Raw genomic sequence first — 21,770 nt, 5'->3', positions numbered from 1 at the left:
GGGGTGGGGGGGGGGGGAGGAAGGGAAGTGAGAGGATCGTGCAAAGTACTAAACACCTTCACAACAACATTAAAGAAGCATAAGTACATTTAAAGCACCAAGCACTAAACAAAGCACAAAAATAAGCATTTAATAATAAAAAATACAAGGAAGCTGAGAGGACCTGCACCTAGCACCAAGACTTACAAAGCACTAAACAACTAGATTAAAAATAGATTGGTAAACTAGCAAATACATTATGGCAAGTCCTGTAAATAAGAGTTTCAGCCAAACTATTTTACAGAATTCCTCTTGAAAGCAGATGAAGAATTTAGGACCACATAATCAATCAATCAATAAATAAATAAATAAATAAAAAATAGAAGTCCTACCTTCAGCAAAGTTTTACTGCAGAAAAACACTAGCAGCTGGCCGCCGATGAGGGTGCCCATTCGGCCAGGGCTAGGGGCGGTAAGACGCACACCAGGAGGCTAGGCTCAACGCGGTATCAGTAAGGGAGGGGGGCAGGCTGAACGCGGCATTGGTAAAGGGGCGGGGGGGGAGGCTGAATGCGGCATTGGAAAAGGTGGGAGGAAGGTTGAACGCGGCATCGGTAAAGGGGGGGGAGGTTGAACGCGGCATCGGTAAAGGGGAGGGGGAGGGAGGTTGAACGCGGCATCGGTAAAGGGGAGGGGGAGGCTGAACGCGGCATCGGTAAAGGGGAGGGGGAGGCTGAATGCGGCATCGGTAAAGGGGGGGGAGGTTGAACGCGGCATCGGTAAAGGGAGGGGGAGGCTGAATGCGGCATCGGTAAAGAGGGGGAGGGAGGTTGAACGCGGCATCGGTAAAGGGGAGGGGGAGGCTGAATGCGGCATCGGTAAAGGGAGGGGGAGGTTGAACGCGGCATCGGTAAAGAGGGGGAGGCTGAATGCGGCATCGGTAAAGAGGGGGAGGCTGAATGCGGCATCGGTAAAGAGGGGGAGGGAGGTTGAACGCGGCATCGGTAAAGGGAGGGGGAGGTTGAACGCGGCATCGGTAAAGAGGGGGAGGCTGAATGCGGCATCGGTAAAGGGAGGGGGAGGTTGAACGCGGCATCGGTAAAGAGGGGGAGGCTGAATGCGGCATCGGTAAAGAGGGGGAGGGAGGTTGAACGCGGCATCGGTAAGGAGGGGAGGCTGAATGCGGCATCGGTAAAGGGGGAGGGAGGTTGAACGCGGCATCGGTAAAGGGGAGGGGGAGGCTGAATGCGGCATCGGTAAAGAGGGGGAGGCTGAATGCGGCATCGGTAAAGGGGGTGGAGGTTGAACGCGGCATCGGTAAGGAGGGGAGGCTGAATGCGGCATCGGTAAAGGGGGAGGGAGGTTGAACGCGGCATCGGTAAGTGGGGGGGGGGGGGGTGGAAGCTGAACGCGGCAGGGAAAGCCGATGAGAAGTCCATTCGGCCAGGGCTCGGGGCGGCGTGCTTCAGGCGGTTTTCATACGGAATAAATATGACTGAGTGGCCGTACCTGCTCATACCCTCCCGAACACTAAAAATGAGTTGCCGGGGGAACTGGAGTTCTAAATATACACTGAAACGCACATGAATTGGAACTCACCAACAGTCAGACTGAGGTTAGTCCGCAGCATAACGAAGGTCTTCTCTCCGCCTGTCTGAAAGCTGACAGACACTTTCTGTCAAATGCTCATCCCAAATTGGAATCTGCCATCTAGCCGCAACCTAAATCATTAATAAAGCTACTGAAAGTCTTTTGGATCAGTGAGAGAGAGAGACGGGAAATCATTCAGTCATTGATGTGATATGCTTGAGCTGAGCGCGGCAGGGAAAGCCGATGAGGGAGCCCATTCGGCCAGGGCTAGGGGCGGCGTGCTTCGGGCCCCTCCCATACAGCCTGCAGAGATTGTAGGGGCGAGGAGCTACTGCACGTGCACGCACACTCTAGCGCGCATGTGCAGAGGTCCCGGCACTGTTTTCAGCGCCGGCATCTGGCTCCACCCCCCACTGCTTGTGGTGCACGACACCAAGGGCCTGCGACGTTCCAGCAGTAGGGAGAATACCGAGCTAAGTTTTTCGGCGCGGATTTTCTTCTTCAAAATCGGCACGCCTCCATGCAGCAAACTTGGGCCCATAGAAAGGACTTTAAAGCCATCAAGAGTGCACAGTGTAGATTCATCAAGATTATATCAGGAATGAGAAATTATTGTTATGAGGAAAGGCTTAAGATAATGAAACTATTTCCACTAAGGCAGAGAAAGCTGAAGAGACTCGATAGGGATTTTTTAAATTATGAAGGATTTTGACAGGGTGAGCAAGGGGAAAAATAATATTTTTGGTTGGGGTCTGTAATGAGGGATCATCAATTTAAAATTGTCATGAAGACACCGAGGAGGGAAATTAGAAGAAATGTATTTTTGTACAGAAAGTTGTCAGAGCATGGAATACTTTGCCACATAGACTGGTTGAGGCAGTGACCATTGTATCTTCGATAAGCTTTTGAACCAGAGGAAGATGCAAGACGATGGGGAGAATGGAACAGTGGGATTAATTTTGAATTGCTCCAGCTGTAAACCTTTATGAATCTACAGTTGTTTCCTATCTATTATGCAGAAAATGGCAAATCTGAATATGTTTATGTGGAACTTATAGTTAAAACAGCTACAGGTGTCCTTAATAAAGGGTGCAAATGGTACGAGGCAGTGAAGGACATGTTAATAAGGACATAAGAAATAGGAGCAGGCATAGGCGATACGGCCCCTCGAGCTTGCTCCGCCATTTGATATGATCATGACTGATCCGATTATGGACTCAGGTCCACTTCTCTGCTCGCTCCCCATAACCCCTTATTCCCTTATCGGTTAAGAAACTGTCTATCTCTGCCTTAAATTTATTCAATGACCCAGCTTCCACAGCTCTCTGAGGCAGCGACTTCCACAGATTTACAACCCTTAAAGAAGAAATTTCTCCTCATGTCAGTTAAAATGGGCGGCCCCTTATTCTAAGATTATGCCCCCTAGTTCTAGTTTCCCCTATCAGTGGAAATATCCTCTCTGCATCCACCTTGTCCAGCCCCCTCATAATCTTGTATGTTTCAATAAGATCACCTCTCATTCTTCTGAATTCCAATGAGTAGAAGCCCAACCTACTCAACCATTCCTCATAAGTCAACCCCCTCATCTCCGGAATCAACCTAATGAACCTAGTGTCGAGGAGGAGGCACGGCGGGAGTCGAAAGAGGCGGCCTATAAAAGGCCCATCAGTCAGGAAATGGTGGCAGCATCCAGGAGGCGGCACGGCGGGAGATGGAGGAGGTGGCCTATAAAGGCCCAACAGTCGGGGAGTGGCAGCAGCGTTGAGGAGGAGGCCAGCTGGTGCAGGGAGGGAAGGCAAAAAAGTAGAAAGAAATCGAAAGGTGATGTCACAGCCAAGGGGGTAAGTGATTGGCTGGTGATTGGTGAGTAGTTTTTCTTTTTCTTTTCCTTTATCAGTAAGTAACCTTCATCATTGTTGTTGCCAAATTAAGTTAATCCAAGGGTTAAGTCATGGCAGGAGAACTTGGACACGTGTCATATTCCTTCTGTGCTTTGTGGGAGACGCTTCCAGTGTCCCTGACGACTACATGTGCGGGAAGTGTATCCTGCTGCAGCTCCTGACAGACTGCATTGCGGCATTGGAGCTGCGGATGGATTCACTCTGGAGCATCCGCGATGCTGAGGATGCCGTGAATAGCACGTTTAGTGAGTTGGTCATACCGCAGGTAAAGGTTACACAGACAGATAGGGAATGGGTGACCAGCAGGAAGAGCAGTGGAAGGTAGGTAGTGCAGGGGTCCCCTGCGGTAATCTCCATCCAAAACAGATACTCCATTTTGTGTACTGTTGGGGGGGATGATACATCAGGGGAGGGCAGCAGGAGCCAAGTTCATGGCATCATGGGTGGCTCTGCTGCACAGGAGGGCATGAAAAAGAGTCCGTGAGCTATAGTGGTAGGGGATTCTATTGAAAGGGGAATAGAAAGATGCTTCTGCAGCCGCAATCGAGACTCCAGGATGGTATGTTGCCTCCCTGGTGCAAGGGTCAAGGATGTCTCAGAACGGCTGCAGGACATTTTGGAGGGGGAGGGTGAACAGCCAGTTGTCGCGATGCATATAGGTACCAACGATATACGTAAAAAACGGGATGAGTTCCTACAAGCTGAATTCAGGGAGCTAAGAGTTAAATTAAAAAGTAGGACCTCAAAAGGTAGTAATCTCAGGATTGCTATCAGTGCCACGTGCTAGTCAGAGTAGTAATTGCAGGATAGCTCAGCTGAATATGTGGCTTGAGGAGTGGTGCAGAAGGGAGGGATTCAAATTCCTGGGACATTGGAACCGGTTCTGGGGGCGGTGGGACCAGTACAAACCGGATGGTCTGAACCTGGGCAGGACTGGAACCAATGTCCGAAGGAGAGTGTTTGCTGGTGCTGTTGGGGAGGGGTTAAGCTAATATGGCAGGGGGATGGGAACCTATGCAGGGAGACAGAGGGAAGTAGAATGGTGGCAGAAGCAAAAGATAGAAAGAAGAAAAATAAAAGGGGAGGGCAGAGAAACGCAAGGCAACAATCAAAAAGGGCCACATTACAGAAAAATTCTAAAGGGGCACAGTGTGTTAAAAAGACAAGCCTGAAGGCTCTGTGCCTCAATGCGAGGAGTATTCGTAATAAGATGGAGGAATTAACTGCACAGGCAACAATTACCGAATATATGATATAATTGGCATCACGGAGACATGGCTCCAGAGTGACCAAGGCTGGGAACTCAACATCCAGGGGTATTCAACGTTCAGGAAGTATAGGCAGAAAGGAAAAGGAGGTGGGGTAGCGTTGCTGGTTAAAGAGGAAATTAATGCAATAATAAGGAAGGACATTAGCTTGGATGATGTGGAATCTGTATGGGTGGAGCTGCAGAATACCAAAGGGCAGAAAACGCTAGTGGGAGTTGTGTACAGACCAGCAAACAACAGTAATGAAGTTGGGGACAGCATCAAACAAGAAATTATGGATGCATGCGATAAAGGTACAGCAGTTATCATGGGGGATTTTAATCTACATATAGATTGGGCTAACCAAACTGGTAGCAATACGGTGGAGGAGGATTTCCTGGAGTATATTAGGGATGGTTTTCTAGACCAATATGTCGAGGAACCAACTAGAGGGCTGGCCATCCTAGACTGGGTGATGTGTAATGAGAAAGGACTAATTAGCAATGTTATTGTGCGAGGTCCCTTGGGGAAGAGTGACCAATATATGGTAGAATTCTTTATTAAGATGGAGAGTGACACAGTTAATTCAGAGACTAGGGTCCTGAACTTGGGGAAAGGTAACTTCGATGGTTTGAGACGTGAATTGGCTAGAATAGACTGGCGAGTGATACTTAAAGGGTTGACGGTGGATAGGCAATGGCAAACATTTAAAGATCACATGGATGAACTTCAACAAGTGTACATTCCTGTCTGGAGTAAAATTAAAACGGGGAAGGAGGCTCAACCGTGGCTAACAAGGGAAATTAAGAATAGTGTTAAATCCAAGGAAGAGGCATATAAATTGGCCAGAAAAAGCAGAAAACCTGAGGACTGGGAGAAATTTATAATTCAGCAGAGGAAGACAAAGGGTTTAATTAGGAGGGGGGGAAATAGAGTATGAGAGGAAGCTTGCTGCGAACATAAAAACTGACTGTAAAAGCTTCTATAGATATGTGAAGAGAAAAAGATTAGTGAAAGCAAATGTAGGTACCTTGCAGTCAGATTCAGGTGAATTTTATAATGGGGAAGAAAGAAATGGCAGATCAGTTGAACAAATACTTTGGTTCTGTCTTCACGAAGGAAGACATAAATAACCTTCTGGAAATACTAGCGGACTGAGGGTCGAGTGAAAAGGAGGATCTGAAGGAAATCCTTATTAGGCGGGAAATTGTGTTAGGGAAATTGATGGGATTGAAGGCCGATAAATCCCCGGGGCCTGATAGTCTACATCCCAGAGTACTTAAGGAAGTGGCCCTAGAAATAGTGGATGCATTGGTGATCATTTTCCAATAGTCTATCGACTTTGGATCAGTTCCTATGGACTGGAGGGTAGCTAATGTAACACCACTTTTTAAAGAAGGACGGAGAGAGAAAACGGGTAATTATAGACTGGTTAGCCTGACATCAGTAGTGGGGAAAATGTTGGAATCAATTATTAAAGATGAAATAGCAGCGCATTTGGAAAGCAGTGACAGGATCGGTCCAAGTCAGCATGGATTTATGAAAGGGAAATCATGCTTGATAAATCTTTTGGAATTTTTTGAGGATGTAACTAGTAGAGTGGACAAGAGAGAACCAGTGGATCTAGTGTATTTGGACTTTCAAAAGGCTTTTGACAAGGTCCCATACAAGAGATTGGTGTGCAAAATTAAAGCACATGGTAATGGGGATAATGTACTAATGTAGATAGAGAACCGGTTGGCAGACAGGAAGCAGAGGGTCAGGATTAACGGGTCCTTTTCAGAATTGCAGGCAGTGACTAGTGGGGTGCCGCAGGGCTCAGTGCTGGGACCCCAGCTATTTACAATATACATTAATGATTTAGATGAAGGAATTGAGTGTAATATCTCCAAGTTTGCAGATGACACTAAGTTGGGTGGCGGTGTGAACTGTGTGGAGGATGTTAAGAGGCTGCAGGGTGACTTGGACAGGTTAGGTGAGTGGGCAAATGCATGGCAGATGCAGTATAATGTGGATAAATGTGAGGTTATACACTATGGTGGCAAAAACACGAAGGCAGAATATTATCTGAATGGTGGCAGATTAGGAAAAAGGGAGGTGCAATGAGACCTGGGTGTCATGGTACATCAGTCATTGAAAGTTGGCATGCAGGTACAGCAGGTGGTGAAGAAGGCAAATGGTATGTTGGCCTTCATAGCTTGGGGATTTGAGTATAGGAGCAGGGAGGTCTGAGTGCAGTTGTACAGGACCTTGGTGAGGCCTCACCTGGAATAGTGTGTTCAGTTTTGGACTCCTAATCTGAGGAAGGATGTTCTTGCTATTGAGGGAGTGCAGCAAAGTTTCACCAGACTGATTCCCAGGATGGCAGGACTGACATATGAGAGACTGGATTAACTGGGCCTTTATTCGCTGGAGTTTAGAAGGATGAGAGGGGATCTCATAGAAACATATAAAATTCTGACGGGACTGGACAGGTTAGATGCAGGAAGAATGTTCCAGATTTTGGAGATGTCCAGAACCAGGGGTCACAGTCTAAGGATAAGGAGTAAGCCATTTAGGACTGAGATGAGGAGAAACTTCTTCACTCAAAGAGTTGTTAACCTGTGGAATTCTGTACCGCAGAGTTGTTGATGCCAGTTCATTGGATATATTCAAGATTGTGTTAGATATGGCCCTTACGGCTGAAGGGATCAAGGGGTATGGAGAGAAAGCAGGAAAGGCATGCTGAGTTGAATGATCAGCCATGATCTTATTGAATGGTGGTGCAGGCTCAAAGGCCCGATTAACCTACTCCTGCACCTATTTTCTATGTTTCTCTGAACTGCCTCCAAGGCAAGTATATCCTTTCTTAAATATGGAAACCGAAACTGTATGCAATATTCCAGGTGTGGCCTCACCAATACCCTGTGTAACTGTAGCAAGACTTCACTGCTTTTATACTCCATCCCTTTTGCAATAAAGGCCAAGATTCCATTGGCTTTCCTGATCACTTGCTGTACCTGCATACTAACCATTTGTGTTTCATGCACTAGGACCCCCAGGTCCCACTGTACTGCAGCACTTGGCAATTTTTCTCCATTTAAATAATAACTTGCTCTTTGAATTTTTTCTGCCAAAGTGCCTAACCTCACACTTTCCAACATTATACTCCATCTGCCAAATTTTTGCCCGCTCACTTAGCTTGTCTATGTCCTTTTGCAGGTTTTTTGTGTCCTCCTCACACATTGCTTTTCCTCCCATCTTTGTCTCATCAGCAAACTTGGCTACGTTACACTCGGTCCCTTCATCCAAGTCGTTAATGTAGATTGTAAATAGTTGGGGTTCCAGCACTGATCCCTGCGGCACTCCACTAGTTACTGATTGCCAACCCGAGAATGAACCATTTATCCCGACTCTCTGTTTTCTGTTAGATAGCCAATCCTCCATTCATGCTAATATATTACCCCCAACCCCATGAACTTTTATCTTGTGCAGTAACCTTTTATGTGGCACCTTGTCAAATGCCTTCTGGAAGTCCAAATACAACATATCCACTGGTCCCCCTTTATCTATCCTGTTCATTACACCCTCAAAGAATTCCAGAAAATTTGTCAAACATGATTTGCCCTTCATAAATCCATGCTGACTCTGCCTGACCGAATTATGTTTTTCCAAATGTCCTGCTCTTGTTTCTTTAATAATGGACTCCAACATTTTCCCAACCTCAGATGTTAGGCTAACTGGTCTATTGTTTCCTGCTTTTTGTCTGGCTCCTTTTTTAAATAGGGGTGTTACATTTGCAGTTTTTCAATCTGCTGGGACCTCCCCAGAATCCAGGGAATGTTGGTAAATTACAACCAATGCATCCACTATCCCTGCCACTACTTCTCTTAAGACCCTAGGATGTAAGCCATCAGGTCCAGGGTTTTATCTGTCTTTAGTCCCATTATCTTAATGAGTACCACCTCCTTAGTGATTGTGATTGTGTTAAGTTCCTCCTCGCCATAGCCCCTTGGCTATCCACTGTTGGGATATTTTTACTGTCCTCTACTATAAAGACGAATACAAAATATGTGTTCAGAGTTTCTGCCATCTCCATGTTCCCCATCACTAATTCCCCGGTCTCGTCCTCTTAAGGGACCAACATTTACATCAGCCACTCCTTTCCTTTTTATATACCTGTAGAAACTCTTGCTATCTGTTTTTATATTTCATTTTTGTCCTTAAGTTGTCCTTATGGGCACTAATGATACATCCCAACTTCCCTTCCTGGCACCCATCTTGGCTGACATTGTAAATGGTTCCCTCTTCTCAAGTACTGCCATCATCCATCCAAACCAACTCCCCCTCTCAAAAAACCCACCTTCAACCCTGATGTCCTTGCAAACTACACCCTATCTCCAACCTCCCGGACAGCAATGTGGTTGGGTGCTGATGCCCTGAGCAGCATTAATTGATTGTAGAGATGGTTGGTGATGTTGGTGCTGCTGGTGTGCCCATTGATGCTGGTGTTGGGGCTGATCGTGGTGGGATTCTAAGGACCAAGATAAACGACTTTCAAGGTCTCCATGCTGATGGAATAGATGGCAGGTGAAGTAGAGATGACAGAAGCGATCTATCAATCGTGGGAAAGGTAATGATGTCAGACTGGATGGAGACTTGTGTGAAGACTTGCAGCATTCTGAATTCATAGTGGAAATGCAGGTTAGAGAAGCTAATGGTTTAGGGAACATTTTCCTTTATCAGCTGGGAGCTTTGACTTGACATTTGATGTTGTCAACTAATCAGTTGAAATAATGGCTGGAGACCTCCCACCTCAGCTTCAGTGAGGAGGTCTAGCAACAATGGGAAACCTGTCAAAATCAAAAAGCTGGGAAAAAAGCATTGTTAAGTGGCTGTAAATCACCCATTAATGATTTGAATTGCTTCTCCCGCCACTGCATGTCAGGTCTGCTCAGCACTGGCAGACCCAATATTTGGTGAAAGCGCATGGCAGCAGGTTGACTGTGGGGTCATGTCTCGCTGTCAATAAAACCCACTTTCCCAACCGACCCGTCACCGATCGTGCCTGCTGACCCCCTGCAAAATCTAGCCCACGGTGTCAGGTTCCATGTCTACATTAACGACATCCAGTCCCACCTCCCGACTCCTCCTCTTCCTCCGTCAGGCTGTTTCTCCGACATTCAGTCCTGGAAAAGCCACAATTTCCTCCAGTAAAACACTGGAAAGACAGAATCTATTGTCTTCGGCTCCCACCACAAACTCCGTACATTTGCCATTGATTCCATCTCCCTGCCCAGCCAGGACCTCAGGCTGAACCAGATTGTTCGCATCTCAGCATTTATTTTGACCTGAGCTGAGTTTCGAAGAAATATAAGGGAGTTATCCCTGGTGTCCTGGCCAATATTTTTCCCTCAATCAACATAACAAAAACAGATTATCTGGTCATTATCACATTGCTATTTGTGAGAGTTTGCTGTGTGCAAATTAGCTGCCATGGTTACTACATTACAACAGTGACGACAATTCAAAAAGTACTTCATTGGCTGTAAAGCACTTTGCGAAGTCCGGTGGTTGTGAAAGGCACTATATAAACGCAAGTCAGTCTGTCTTTCGGTTAATTATCCAACAGGCAATGGAGCTACATAATACATTTCCAGGGAAGACTAACGAAGCGGGCAGTAGCAATGGGTTCACGAGACAATTCAAAATATCTCTGAAAGGAAAGGGATTTAAGGATTGCATGCCCTGTCTAGAACTTTTTTTATTCATTCATGGAATGTGGGCGTCGCTCGCAAGGCCAGACTTTATTGCCCATCTTTAATTGCCCTTGAGAAGATGGTGGTGAGTGGCTTGCTAGGTGATTTCAGAGGACAGTTATTAGTCAATCACATTGCTGTGGGTCTGGAGTCACATATAGGCCAGACTGGGTAAGGACAGCAGATTTCCTTCCCTAAAAGACATTAGTGAACCAGATGGGTTTTTACGACAATCCGATAGTTTCATGGTCACCATTACTGATAGTAGCTTTTTATTCCAGATTTATTTAATTAACTGAATTTAAATTCCCCAGCTGCCGTGGTGGGATTATCCAGAACTCATGTCTCTGGATCATTAGTCCAAGCCTCTGGATTACAAGTCCACTATGCTCACTTTTAATCACTTGTAATCAGAAGTGGTATAAGGCAGCTAAAGGGATGGCAGGTTCACTTCCCGGAATATCCTGGAAATTTGTGCCATTGTGAAACATAGAAACATAGAAAATAGGTGCAGGAGTAGGCCATTCGGCCCTTCTAGCCTGCACCACCAATCAATTAGTTCATGGCTGAACATGCAACCTCAGTACCTCATTCCTGCTTTCTCGCCAAACCCCTTGATCCCTCTAGTAGTAAGGACTATATCTAACTCCTTTTTGAATATATTTAGTGAATTGGCCTCAACAACTTTCTGTGGTAGAGAATTCCACAGGTGTGACTGCACTTCAACACAAAAGTCCAAAGAAATTATGGCATCAGTAACTTTGACCACTACTTACATCACTCCCTAATATCCTATAACTTTTGCGCCACTCCACCGTTTCCTTCGCCAAAACAGTTGCACAGATAATCATCATTGCTCCGTCCCCATTATAATTAATGGTGAGATCAAATTTGCTGAATTAGAACCACTGAGAGTGCTAGTGCCACTTAGATCGTGGTAGAAGGGGTGGGCTGAGCAAACAGGAATCAAAACAAGAATTCATTTAAAAGAGGCAATATCGCTTCTGGGCATTATAATACAGTTGCCATTTAAATTCTAAATTTTCTTCATCAGATTGATTGAAGCAGAGACCATATTTGTGTCAGTTTAATGTAAAGCAAATGCAAATGTTATTTATATTTATTTCGTGCCCTGCTAGATATTGTAATCGAAAAAACTAGGATAATGATACTGTAATCGAAAAAACTAGGGTAATCCTTGAAACACTGTAAAATTGTCTCTTGGGGTTACTGTTTTGTGGGTTGCTTCTGAAATTCCTTTCTGATGTCAATCACAGCTGAAGTACAGCACGCTTCATAAAATCCGCAGCTTCCAGTCAGAGCCTCGTGAGAGTTACAAAAGAACTGTTACTTTCCGAATAATCTTTCTTATAATACTTATCCAATATTTATTCTTGTAAATAGCTTTCAGTAATTTGCTGCTGGATATAAATAAATAAGCAAATAAATTCGGTTGAAATTTCCACTAAAATCATCAATTGAAACAAGTTCTTAACCATCCATTGGCCGCACCACTTGCTGTGGCATATTCGAGTTTTTCCAGAAAATTATGTTATCAATTCGCCACTGGAGGATCAGGGAACACAACAGTCTAACTTGTGACATTCATCGGCAACATCACTATTCCAGTGCTATGTTTGTAACATAGGATTGGTCAGGCTGACACCAAAGATGGTCTTGGGAGCATTAATAATGTGGTCCAGGGCAAAGCATGTATGATTTTTGTCATGTATCTTACATTATTATATATAACTGTATCCTAACATGCTATACATGACTGTAATAAGATGTGACCTGTAACCACCAGCATACCTTACCACCAGGGGTACACTTGCAAGAGACAGGTATATAAGGACAGGTCTCAGGCAAGTGCAGCATTCCAGAACTGTGAAATAAAGGTGCAGATCCAGAGTGACCTTGACTTCACTACATGCCTCGTGTGAATCTGTACTGAGGGGACAGGACTTTACAGTGGCAACGAGTTACGGGATTACAGAATCCACAGAATGGTGAACAACGGATCAGATGAAAAGTACAATGCGGGAGACAATTGGGAGGACTTTATAGAAAGGCTCCAGCAAAGCTTTGTAACCAAAGACTGGTTAGGCGACGATAAGGCAGACAAGAGAAGAGCCCATCTCTTGACCAGCTGTGGCTCGAAAACATACGCTTTAATGAAGGATCTGTTGGCACCCGAGAAACCAGCAAGCAAGTTGTTTGAAGAATTGAGCACACGGGTAAGAGACCACCTGAAGCCAGCAAACAGCCTACACATGGCCAGACACAGGTTCTACAACTACAGATGCTGTGTGGGCCAGAGCATACCCGACTTCGTGGCGGAAATTCGGAGGGTGGCTAGTTTGTGAGTTCTCCGATGAACTGAGGAGAGAAATGCTGAGAGACTTTTTCATTGAAGGAATAGGCCACACAGGCATATTCCGAAAGCTCACAGAGACCAAGAACCTGACCTTAGAGGCAGCAGCACTGGTTGCACAGGCATTCTTGGTAGGGGAAGAAGAAACGAGGTTGATTTACAATGCAGGTACGACAACTAACGAAATATTGGAACAAGAAGTTCACAGCACTAAACAAGCTGCTACCCCCACACACAGACAAAACCGGGAGAACAGGCTCTCGACAGCAGGCAGAAGCCATCAAGGGCCACAGGAACGGCCGTTCACACCTCGTCAACCCACAATGCGAGCAATCAACTACAAACTGAGAGAAGCTCAAGAGAGATCAGCCAGATGCAGCTCATTCTTTGGGAACACTTTAAACAATAGAACAGGTCTGTGCTGGAGGTGTGGGGGTGGGCACTCGTCAAGGGGATGTCGATTTCAGCAGGCTGTTTGCAGAAATTGTGAATATACAGGGCATTTGGCTCGCATGTGCAAACAAATGGCAGCTCGGCTGGTATACGAATCGGATGGGTCGGAAAGCGGACCAGAAGATGGTGGGGACAGTACCAGGGACACCGATGTACAGCGGGTCAACACAATCAATGGCCGCTGCTGCTACAACAGGAGGCCTCCTATAATGATGAGGGTCCAACTCAACGGGATATCTGTCAACATGGAGCTGGATATGGGAGCGAGTCAATCTCTCATGGGCGCTCAACAATTTGAAAAACTGTGGCCGCATAAAAGAGACAGACCAAAACTCACAAGGGTCGACACCACACTAAGGACCTATACCAAAGAAATCATACCGGTCCTCAGCAGCGCCATGCTCTCTGTCACACACAAAGGGACAGTGAATGGACTTACCCTGTGGATTGTCCCCGGAGACCCCCCAGCACTGCTGGGGAGAAGCTGGCTGGCAAAACTAAACTGGAAATGGGATGATGTCCATGCCATGTCATTAGAGGAACGGACCTCCTGCTCAACAGTTATAAAGCGATTTGAACATCTCTTTCAGCCAGGTATGGGCACTTTCAAAGGGGCCAAAGTCAAAATCTACATCACACAGGATGCTAGACCGGTCCATCACAAGGCCAGAGCTGTACCCTATGTGATGAGGGAAAAGATTGAACACGAACTAGACAGGCTTCTGCGGGAAGGCCTGTGGAATTTAGCGACTGGGCAAGTCCTATCGTCCCAGTCATGAAGCCTGATGGATCCGTACGAATCTGTGGGGACTACAAATCTACCATAAACAGAGTCTCCCTACAGGACCAGTACCCGCTGCCCAGAGCGGAGGACTTATTTGCCACATTGGCTGGAGGTAAACTTTTCTCAAAATTAGATCTCACATCTACGTATATGACTCAAGAATTGACCGAGGAATCCAAGCTACTCACCACCATCAACACACATCGAGGCCTTTTCATGTACAATCGATGCCCATTCGGCATCAGGTCGGCAGCTGCCATATTCCAGCGCAACATGGAGAGTCTGCTCAAGTCCATCCCGGGGACGGTTGTATTTCAAGACGACATACTTATCAAGGGCAGGGACACCGACTCCCATCTCCGTAATATGGAGGAAGTACTAAAGCAGTTGGATCGGGTAGGCCTACAAGTCAAGAAATCCAAGTGCCTGTTTCTCGCACCCGAGGTTGAATTTTTGGGCAGAAGGATTGCCGCTGATGTAATCCACCCAACAGAGTCCAAAACAGAAGCAATTCGCCTGGCACCCAGGCCCCAGAATGTCTCAGAACTGCGCGCCTTTCTTGGGCCGCTCAATTACTTTGGGAACTTTATGCAGAACTTAAGCACGCTGCTGGAGCCTCTCCACATGCTACTCAGGAAGGGGTGCGATTGGTTTTGGGGGGACGCCCAGGAACGCGCCTTCAATAAGGCACGCAACCTTCTGTGTTCCAACAGTGTTTTGACTTTCTTTGACCAAGGTAAAAAGCTAGTTCTCACATGCGATGAGTCAGTGTATGGGGTCGGGTGCGTTTTGCAACATGTCAATAGTGCGGGCAAATTACAACCCATAGCTTATGCCTCCAGGTCACTGCGGGCGGAGCGCGGGTACGGAATGGTAGAGAAGGAGGCACTCGCGTGCGTGTGCAGTGTCAAAAAGATGCACCAATACCTTTTCGGGGCCAAGTTTGCATTAGAAACCGACCACAAGCCCCTCACGTCCTTCCTATCCAAGAGCAAGGCAATAAATGGCAACGCCTCGGCGCATATTCAACGGTGGGCACTCATGCTGGTGTCCTACGACTACACAATAAGGCACAGACGAGGCACAGACAACTGTGCCGACGCGCTCAGCAGGCTACCCCTGGCGACCACGGAAGGGTCTGACGAACAGGACTGTGAGATAGTCATGGCAATCAATGCCTTTGAGTCCACAGGTTCGCCCATGACGGCTCACCAAATCAGTGTCTGGACGGCCAGCGACCCCACGTTGTCCTTCGTAAAAAGATGTGTCCTAACCGGTGACTGGGCAGAGGCTTGCGATGCCTGCCCCGAGGAATTAAAACTCTTTCACAGGCGCATGCATGAGCTATCACTACAAGCAGACTACCTGATGTAGGGCAGCCGAGTCGTCATGCCTCTGCGAGGCAGAGAGGCATTTGTCCGGGAGCTCCACCGCGAGCACCCGGGGATCGTTCTCATGAAGGCCATAGCCAGATCTCACGTCTGGTGGCCTGGTATTGACGCGGACTTGGAGCTCTGCGTCCAAAGGTGCACCATTTGTGCCCAACTCAGTAATGCCCCCAGGGAGGCTCCACTGAGCCCCTGGCCCTGGCCTACCAAACCGTGGTCGCGGGTGCACGTAGACTATGCGGGCCCATTCATGGGCAAAATGTTCCTCGTAGTTGTAGATGCATTTTCAAAGTGGATTGAATGCACCATTTTAAACTCGAGCACAACCTCCACCACTGTGGAGAGCCTCGCAAGCATGTTTGCAACGCACGGAATCCCTGACATATTGGTCAGTGACAATGGTCCGTGCTTCACCAGCGCAGAATTCCAAGACTTTATAATTGACCACGGCATAAATCACGTCAAGACGGCACCGTTCAAGCCGGCCTCCAACGGCCAGGTGGAGAGAGCAGTGCAAATCATTAAACAAGGCATGCTTTAAATCCAAGGTCCAACGCTGCAGGGTCACCTGTCGCGACTGCTGCTGGCATACAGATCTCGTCCGCACTCACTGACTGGGATCCCCCCCGAGCAACTGTTGACGAAAAGGACTTTAAAAACAAGGCTCTCATTAATCCTCCCAGACATGCACAAAATTGTTGAGGCAAAATGCCGTAAGCTGACTGAGTACCATGACAGAAATTCGAGGGGGAGATGGAATGAGAAAGGGGACAAAGTGTTATTACTAAACTATGGCAGGGGTCCCAAATGGCTTGCAGGGACAGTAACGGGCAAGGAAGGAAACAGGCTACTGGTAGTACAAATGGACAATGGCAAAACCTGCCGGAGGCATGTAGACCAAGTCAAAAGCAGATTTACCAACAACACTGCGGAACCAGGGGCAGACTACAATGTGGAACTCGCACCACACCTGGTGGACAGACAGAGGGAACAACCTGAGGAAAGGGCAATCCCAACAGACGGCCCAGGCGAGTCAACAACAATCACACCAATCGAAACAGACAGCCCAGGCAAGATACCAGCAACCACACCCAAAGAAAAACAGACACCAAGGCAAACAACTGAACCACTACGCAAGAGCGTAGACCACCTGAGAGACTGAACCTATAAAGACAATAAGACCTTGGGGGAGGGTGATGTCATGTATATTACATTATTTGATATAACTGTATCCTAACATGCTATACATGACTGTAATAAGATATGACCTGTAACCACCAGCATACCTTACCACCAGGGGTGCACTTGCAAGAGACAGGAATATAAGGACAGGTCTCAGGCAAGTGCAGCATTCCAGAGCTGTGAAATAAAGGTGCAGGTCCAGAGTGACCTTAACTTCACTACATGCCTTGTGTGAATCTGTACTGAGGGGACAGGACTTTACAATTTTGGTGTATGATTTTGTTCAAAATACTAAAGAAAGAAAATCTTCACAAATACATTGCCCACAGAGTTTCTGAAATTGCGAACTAATAACAGTGCAGTGAAGGATACAGGGCATCTGGGACCAGAGCGAACAGGACAAGCAACAGAATCAGATCACAACTTGGCCCCGGGGTCAAGGATCGGAACCCCCGCCCCTCCCCTCCCCTCCTCCCCCCCCCCACCCTATCCCAGGGATTGCTACTCAGCCCTGGGGATAGGGATCAGATCCCATCGACCTGGAACATCCCACCCCCGGAAGAGCAAATCCACCCCCGCCCCAACCCAGGCACATTAGCTTCACAGTTATCTTCACAGCAAAATCGAGCCCTTCGAGACTCGAGAAATTATTACCCCACTGTATTGTTGTTTCAGCCCCTGCACCTCAATCTCTTTGTAAGAATCACAGCACAGACAAAACGCCCCCATCAAGTGCTCTTACCTACTTTCACAAAATTAATGTTCAGTGAAAATATCTTACTACCAGGAAATTTAGTGATAGACCTTGGGGGCGGTAACCTTCTGCGGCCTGGTCCGGAAGTCCTGCCCCCAACGCAGAAGTGGACGCTGTCTCCAACGCTCCGCTTCCTTTGGGGATGGGAGCGCGGCGTTGAGTTCAGCGCTATGCAGATGTTCCGCATAGCGCTGACACATTACAACGCCCCTCCCCTTCCATTAAAAGGAGAGGGCCGCAATGCACTCTGCATGGCCCTTTGGTGGCCGCCACTGGGTCACCAGGAAGCACGAGACCAATTCAGCAGCCCGGCACCAAAGAGGGAGTGCCAGACTTTAGCAGAAATAATAGAAAAGCAAATTATAATTTAAATGGTGAAAAATTGCAAAGTGCTGCAGTGCAGAGAGACCTGGGGGTCCTTGTGCATGAAACACAAAAAGTTAGTATGCAGGTACAACAAATAATCAGGAAGGCAAATGGAATATTGGCCTTTATTGCAAACGGGAGAGAGGATAAAAGCCGAGAAGTCCTGCTACAACTGTACAGGTTATTGGTGAGGCCACACCTGGAGTACTGCGTACAGTTTTGGTCTCCGTATTTAAGGAAGGATATACTTGCATTGGAGGCTGTTCAGAGAATGTTCACTAGATTGATTCCGGAGATGAGGGGGTTGACTTATGAAGATAGGTTGAGCTTATACACATTGAAGTTCAGAAGAATGAGAGGTGATCTTATTGAAACATATAAGATAATGGCCCCAAGTTTCCACACGCGGCAAAACAGGCGCCCCTCCGAGCTGGGCGCCCGTTTTTCGTGCTGAAAACGGCGCCTGAAAAAAACGCGCTATTCTCGAGCGCTTTGCAGCTCGATGTCAGCTTGGCGCGGCGCCCAGGGGGGCGGAGCCTACCACTCACGCCGATTTTGTAAGTAGGAGGGGGCGGGTACCATTTAAATGAGCTTTTTTCGTGCCGGCAACCCTGCGCGTGCGTGTTGGAGCGTTCGCGCACGCGCAATGTGAAGGAAACATTGGCACTCAGCCATTTTTGTAGTTCTTTGTAGCTGTTCAATTTTTAACATTTTTTAATAAAAGCACATTGCCCTTCCATGATCAGCACTGAGGCTTCTGGCAGCAGTGAGAAGGCTGCAGGAAGCCTCAGAAGTTGAGGCAGCCGTTTCCCGACGGGCCCGACCGACGGCAGAGGGGCCTCTCCCCATTGCCGTCGGGAATGGCTGCCTCAACTTCTGAGGCTTCCTGCAGCCTTTTCCCTGCCTCCCCCCCGCTGCCGTCGGTCGGGCCCTCACTGCCTCCCCCCCCGCCCCCCCCGCCGCCGTCGGGAACGGCTGCTGCCGTCGGTCGGGCCCTCACTGCCTCCCTCCCCCCTGCCGTCGGGAACGGCTGCTGCGTCGGTTGGGCCCTCACTGCCTCCCCTCCCCTGCCGTCGGGAACGGCTGCTGCCGTCGGTCGGGCCCTCACTGCCTCCCCCCCCTGCCGTCGGGAACGGCTGCCTCAACTTGAGGCTTCCTGCAGCCTTCTCCCTGCCTGAAGCACTTTCACACAGGTAGGAAGATGGTTTATTTAATCTTTTCTTTGCTTATAAATTTTTATTCAGGTTGGATTTATTTGTATAATATTTGTATAAGTATAACTAAGGATTTATTGTAGAATTTAATGACTTCCCTTCCCCCCCCACCACCTCGTTCCGGACGCCTAATTTGTAACCTGCGCCTGATTTTTTAATGTGCAGACAAGGTTTTTTTAGGCCTACAAAAATCTTCACTTGCTCCATTCTAAGTTAGTTTGGAGTACGTTTTCACTGTGGAAACTTTCAAATCAGGCGTCAGTGGCCGGACACGCCCCCTTTTGAAAAAAAATTCGGTTCAAAAGTGAAACTGTTCTAACTGACTAGAACTGCAGAAAATTTAAATGTGGAGAATTGCGATTTCTAAGATACTCCGTTCTCCACCAGTTGCTCCTAAAAATCAGGAGCAAATCATGTGGAAACTTGGGGCCAATGAGGGGGCTCGGCAAGGTGGATGCAGAGATTATGTTTCCACTCATAGGAAACTCATAGGGGAAAATAAAACTAGGGGACATAGTCTTAGAATAAGGGGCCGTCCATTTAAAACTGAGATGAGGAGAAATTTCTTCTCTCAGAAAGTTGTAAATCTATGGAATTCTCTGCCCCAGAGAGCTGTAGAGGCTGGGTCATTGAATATATTTAAGGTGGAGATAGACAGATTTTTGAGTGATGAGAGAGTAAAAGGTTATGGGGAGCAGGCAGTGAAGTGGAGCTGAGTCAATGATCAGATCAGCCACGATCTTATTGAATGGCAGAGCAGGCTCGAGGGGCCAGATGGCCTACTCCTGTTCCTATTTTTTATGTTCTTATGAGCCATGGTCGGCCCAACCCAAGAGTCAGCCGATCAACAAAGGTGGCAACCCGGGGCAGTGCAAGCCTTCCCTTTAAACAGTGCCCCGGGACCGAATGTCCGCTAGCTTCGTGACCCGCGACGCACTGGCATTCCACACGTGCCAGCCTTGCGGCAAGTGGGGCATTAAGGGATCGGCGTGGGAGGGTACGGGGTCGCAAAGCTGAGGCACTAACCACGGGGCGGGCACTGCTAGGACAGCAGCTCCCCAAACCTCTGGGGGAATTTCCCGGGAGAAGGTAGTGCTCCCCTCCCCAGGACGAAAACTGCTTAGCCCAGAGCGGCTAATTTTGCGCCCCCCCCCCCCCTCATTTCTTTGGGCCTAGATTTTGGAAAATATCTTTGGATCTTTCTTTTCTATACATTCCATGTCCAGTGGGAGATGAATTGAGACTTTGAAACCTTCACAGCTGTCAGAAAACATTCAGCTCACTTTCTAACCAATTCTCTCCCGCACTTGTAGTTTTCTGGCCTGCTAGACTCTTCGTAGTTGGTTCCAACTGTTTACAGGGTAAAGACAAGTTTTTTTATCCCAAATCTTAAAATATTTGCTTTTTCAAATTAGCATATAATATTACACAGTGGAAAAATTATTTTTGAGAGTGTGTTTGTTACTAGGTTGAAATGTTGTAAAATCAAAGCTTAAATGGTTCAAGCGTCATTCGACTCTCAAGAGCTTGTTACAGCCTTGAACCAACTTCTGAACATGGATCTTTTTCATAATGTATGCAGTTCAGTGTTCACTTTTCTGTCGCTTTCTTGTTGGAGATTCACCAGAACTTGTAACGGCTAATAGCACGTCAAACTGCTGCTATTTGTTGTTTGGCTCAACATCACGTGACTGGAAGAGAAGGTATTTTACAATATGACCATGCTCGGATGGGCATACTGACTCAGCTGATAGGAATTGAAGATCTGCTGAGAAATAACCCCACTCCGTAAATTAGAATCATATAAATGATCACGGTTTTCTTGTGCAGTGACTTTATTTATGCATTGTACGCACTAAAATTTACTACCACTGCCTCTCCCCAAAAGGAAGAGAAGTGGCCCTCAAACGATACAGCACAGTCTCGGGGCTTTTTGACATAAGTCGGCAATCCCTATTTCACAGTTGGTCACTACAGCACAAAAAGGTAGATCGCTGACTGTAAGTTCACAGGGCTCATCCTTGTCAGCTGTGAAGCAACCTTTTACAGTTCACTAAAATCATGTGGCTTGCACATAAATGGGCATTACTCAGTGTTTATATAATACATTAGTCTACAGTTTTCCTTTGTATACATAATTGTAATCTGATAAATTATAACTTGAGAGCTAATGGGTAAAGCACGAGCTGGGGGCAACCCTCTATGTACTATTTTTAGTACATTGATTAATGTGTTTGCATTAACTTACTGTGTATATTGTAGTGGATTAATAATTTTGATCCAATGATGCACCCAGTTATTTAATGTTAAAAATACTGTACTGACCCACAAAGACAAGAAAGGTCCCAGGTTCAATACATGATCTTTTCTGAGTTAGTTGATCATAGCAGGGTCATTAAAATTGGCTCAAATGTCCCTGTAAGGGGAAAAAAAAATTAATCTGGGTTACCATTTCTTATTCTTATCCAATGGTTTTTGCTGGAAAATGCACTGTTTGATCGTTGCGAGGATACGATCAGAATCAACTGTGATGCCCTCGGTGGAAGAATACCTATCCACATTCACTGTACAGGCTAATACATGAAGGTCCCAAGTTTCCACATGATTTGCTCCTGATTTTTAGGAGCAACTGGTGGAGAACGGAGTATCTTAGAAATCGCAATTCTCCACATTTAAGTTTTCTGCAGTTCTAGTCAGGTAGAACAGTTTCACTTTTGAACAGAATTATTTTTTCAAAAGGGGGCGTGTCCGGCCACTGACGCCTGATTTGAAAGTTTCCACAGTGAAAACGTACTCCAAAC

At 46.9% G+C, this 21,770-nt stretch overlaps 1 protein-coding gene across 1 annotated transcript in view; it reads right to left on the bottom strand.

Moving 5' to 3' along the window:
- The window catches only part of LOC139227543 (A disintegrin and metalloproteinase with thrombospondin motifs 19-like), a 768,564-nt gene that overhangs the window by 621,405 nt on the left and 125,389 nt on the right, over positions 1-21,770 (bottom strand). The window lies entirely within an intron of this gene.

The sequence above is a fragment of the Pristiophorus japonicus genome, chromosome 1 (assembly GCF_044704955.1).
Source record: "Pristiophorus japonicus isolate sPriJap1 chromosome 1, sPriJap1.hap1, whole genome shotgun sequence".
Lineage (NCBI taxonomy): Eukaryota > Metazoa > Chordata > Chondrichthyes > Pristiophoridae > Pristiophorus > Pristiophorus japonicus.
Note: the sequence above shows the minus strand (reverse complement) of the source record. Positions and strands in the feature narration are given on the sequence as shown.